The sequence below is a fragment of the Fukomys damarensis genome, unplaced genomic scaffold (assembly GCF_012274545.1).
Source record: "Fukomys damarensis isolate Sample0158 unplaced genomic scaffold, DMR_v1.0_HiC HiC_scaffold_33, whole genome shotgun sequence".
Classification (NCBI taxonomy): Eukaryota; Metazoa; Chordata; class Mammalia; order Rodentia; family Bathyergidae; genus Fukomys; species Fukomys damarensis.
The window spans coordinates 1,685,773-1,690,079 of NW_022900945.1; the positions used below are offsets into that span (position 1 = coordinate 1,685,773).

At 35.3% G+C, this 4,307-nt stretch overlaps 1 protein-coding gene across 7 annotated transcripts in view; it reads right to left on the reverse strand.

Moving 5' to 3' along the window:
• Dock7 (dedicator of cytokinesis 7) overlaps nt 1-657 on the reverse strand; it is a 172,219-nt gene extending 171,562 nt beyond the window's left edge. For all 7 annotated transcript variants that reach the window (XM_010605047.2, XM_010605046.2, XM_010605045.2 and 4 more), the window contains exon 1: nt 544-657. The gene's annotated coding sequence lies outside the window, so the exon portion shown is untranslated. The remainder of the gene's footprint in view (nt 1-543) is intronic.
• Nucleotides 658-4,307: the final 3,650 nt, after the last annotated feature.

Consider the following 4,307-nt stretch of genomic DNA (forward strand, 5'->3'; position numbering starts at 1 on the left):
AAAAAAAAAAAAAAAAAAAATTTTTAGAAAGACAAAATTATAAACAAGTCAATGTAGGTAAAGCAAACTGTCATTTCCCTGGCATAGCATGTTTCTTCTATAATTAGTGCCTTTTTATAGCTAAATACAAAATATTTATAATACATTTTTATTAGTGCCTATTAATTTTATAAAACATTGGGTTTCGATATGGTATACATGTGTATATTTTAATCATATCCAACCTATTAGCTTCCCATCTCCCCTAGATTCTTTTATTTTCACATAGATTCGGAATCATCTTGGGTCTTAAAAGTTCTAAATATACAATTTCAGATTTGATTAAATCCTGAATATAAAGCTTTAGCACTAACTAGGAAACCAACACTTTTATAATAAAATCCTAATACCTTTTTCCTAATCAGATTTCAAGAGTGAGACGGCAACAAGTAAGGTTGTAAGACTCGTGACAACATTTAATTTACTGGCTCTTCTCTTCCTACTGTTTCACTGCCTAGTCAGTCATGCACCTATGACATACCACAGTTTGAATATGCTACTTACTGCGGTGTGATGGGAAATATTGCCAACAATGTTGAGGTTTTTGAGCAATTGAGGAGAACCACTGTATTGTCCAGAGATCTGCTTCCTGACTTCAGCTGCCACAGTTCTATAACAAAAAAAAGCAAATACATTATCTACATTTTAAAAATATTTAATCAAACACATTTAAAACTTAAGTATAGTAAAGCTTCATTTTAAAAATAAAGTACTAATAAGAATAAAAATTCATAAAGTAGTCAAGAAATATTTTTCTGGCTTATAATTACATTGAAACATGTCTGTAATGCTGACACAGGATAAAAAGTTATAGCCAATTCATGTAAGGCTTCTCTTAACATGGCACTGTAGGGAATATACTTTGTTTATGAAAAAGCTAGTAGCTATAAAAAGATGTATATGTTAATATACATGTATTTTAAAAATATAAAATTAATTCCAATATACTTTATAAACAAATCAACATACATACAACAGGAAGAAAAAAGTCTTCTTTCTAATACTACTAGATCCTCATTCATCCCCCAGAAAGCTATTCTCTACTTAATAAAAAATGCCGTCATGCCCCAGCACTAACACAGCTTTCCATAATTTGACTCTAATTTACCTCTCCAGCCTTTCATGTCCTTTTCCAAATTCCTGTGAATGAACATGAACTGCTCCCCAGAATGCTGTTTCCCTCCCATACTAATCAACCCAATCTTAACTAATTTTAAAGGCTAAAAACTCAAATGCCAATATTGTCATGCAAACTTCTTGGATCATCACAGCTAAAAATACCACACTTCTTTAAAAACTTAGAATATTAACCAACCTGGCTTGCATTTTCCTCCTTCTTATTTATTTTTTGCACATTTCCGGTGAGCTCTATAGATGTTTATATCTTGTGAATATAAATAAATACACACTGCTACTGAACTTGTGGACAACTTGAGGAACCACAAAGGCATTACCATAACTTAGCAGATAAATCTTTCACTGAAAAATCAGTTACAGTTCAAATTAAACTTCAATTAAGAGTTTACAAGTCCCAAGATTTCAAGTAGTTGTTGACCTCTAGGGTCATACCAGTATTCCAAATTTACTTAAAGAAATAGCATTTCTAAACAAAAAATATTTTAGGTATTCAAATGGACTTACAGATCATTAATCTCTATATCACTCATTTGCCACAAAACTATAAGTCAAACTATTCAGTAAGCCATGATCCTGCAAATGGACAAACTGCATAGCCTAGCAGTAAGTTTTGTTAGGCCGATGATATTAACTCACAAATGCAAACTAAAGACCACTATCTGTAGATTTTGTGTAATTATGTTCCTCATGTCGATAACCACCCATGATGATCGCATCTCTTTTTGTAAAATTCGTCTTCTGTAACTCCAAAGGAGAAAACTCTTTCCACCATTTTGATACAGACCTAAAGGCCTGATTTCTCAGGCACCTTGACCGACAGTTCTGTGCTGTTCTCAAGTTAATGGTTGAATTTAAAGCTCTGAACACTTTGGTCCCCATCAGAATTCCCAGTTTAGCTTCAAAAAATCTCATTTCTCAAAAATTACCCAGACTCAGTATGTAATCTTCGCTTTACTTCCTCTTCAATAGTCTTCCTTCTTTCACTTTCAATCATTCCACACACATTTACTGCCTGTTATTATGAGGTGAATATGCAATTAGGAATTTTTGATTCAACAGTAAAAGACTCTTTAAGGTTCAAGATACTCAATTAGCTCAACTTTTTTTAAACAGGTGACTTGAGATGTTTTAGATTTTTTTTTCTTAGTTTAAGACAAAGTCTTGTATGTAGTGCAGGCTAACCTTGAACACAGTATGCAGTCCAGGTTGGCCTCCTACTTACCTTAATCCTCCTGCCTCAGCCTCCCAAATGCTGGGATTATAGATATGCACCACCACACCCAGCCTAAATCATTATTCATAATTGCCCAAACTTAGAAGCATGAAGCTGTCCTTCAATGAGTGAAGGAATAAATATTATTTGGTGACTTAAAAAAAAAAGCTAAACAAGCCACATAAAACTATTGCTAAGTGAAGGAGCAAAACTGAAAAGGTTATATACTACATTTACTTAAAGGTAAATGTTTCTAGCTATATGACATACAGTACTGGCAAAGGGAAAACTACAGAAAATAAGAGTAGTGGTTGTCAAAGGTGGGGGGTGGGAGAAAGGAACAAGGACTAAGTAGGATACAGATGTTTAGAGCAGTGAAATTATTCTGTATAATAATGTAATGGTGGTTATATGCCATTATAAATTTCTCAAAACATATAAAATGGTCCACATACACAGTAAACCCTAACGTAATCTTGGGCTTTAGTTAGTAACAATGTATATGAAAATTGGTCCGTCAATCATAACAAATGTACCAAACTAAGGCAAGATGTTAATAACAGGAAACAAGGAAGGGGAGGGGGGATTTTGGAACTGTCACTTCCACTCATTTTTCTGTAAACCTAAATGTGCTCACCAAAAAAGCCTACTGAACACACACACACACACACTCCGTATTAACTGGAACAGACGTGGGAGAAAGAGAAGAGAAACAGGAAACAGTTACAGGTTAGAGTTGAAAACTGGGCAGGGAATGAAATCTCTGAGGAGGACAGATTGAGAAGCAAAGGGCAAATTCTGTAAAACCTCTTTGTAAAAAGACGTGATCATTCTACTCAGTTGAGGGCTCTGTTAGGCCTCTTAATGAATTGTATTTAACCTGAGTATTCGTTTAAGGTTTTTTTTGTTTGTTTGTTTTTGGTTTTTTGAGACAGGGTCTCACTATGTAGTTGAGACTGCCCTGGAACTCACTATGTAGTCCAGGCTGGTCTCGAACTCACAGTGATCCTCCTGCCTCAGCCTCCCAGAGTGTTGGGATTACAGAGTGCTGGGATTACAGGCGTGAGACACCACGCCTGGCTACTCATTTAAATTTTAAGTCCTCACACATTCTGACCCTTTTGTCAAAACTGAGATGAGAATACAAAAGCCAGATGTGGTGGTTCATGCCTGTAGTCCCAGAACTTGGGAGGCTGAGGCAGGAGGATTGCCATGAGTTCGAGGGTATCTAGTGCCACCTGGTAAATTCAAGACCAGCCTAAACTTAATAGTGAGAGGGGGAGAAAGGGGGAGGAAAAGGGGGAAGGGAGAGGGAGAGAATACAAAATAAAAACCCTTTAAAATGAGAGAAACCTAGAACAAATATTCTATATCTACCTCAATGCAACTCAACTCCACCTACTATCTCAGCATTACAGAGTTTCTGAGGCAAAACTGTGAACAGCAAACTGCCATATTTCATATTTTATCAGATTCAAGATGTCATTAATTACTGAGACATGACATTACTCCATAAATACCTGAGAAGAAAATCTTGCCAACTAGCCATCACACAATTAACTGATGATTTCAGGTGTTAAAATGAGAAGCTAACTGAAATATAGTTACTTCAGAGATTGTTTAATAACAAACAAAAATATAATCCTCATTTCTAGATGACATAATGTTCCAAAAGAGCTTTCAAGAGTAATAATTTGAAAATAAGGTGTAATAATGCAACAAAAAACTTCACAAACTGAGCTATAACAACAATAAAAATACCTGCAACCAGGCCAGGGATTTAGTGGTGCCACAGGCTGCCTCGTAAGCACAGTGTCCTGAGTTTGATCCCAGATACCAAATAAAATAAAATACCTGCAACCCAGACAAGGGATGTATTTACACTGATACCTCTGACATCCTATGAAGACTTTATGGA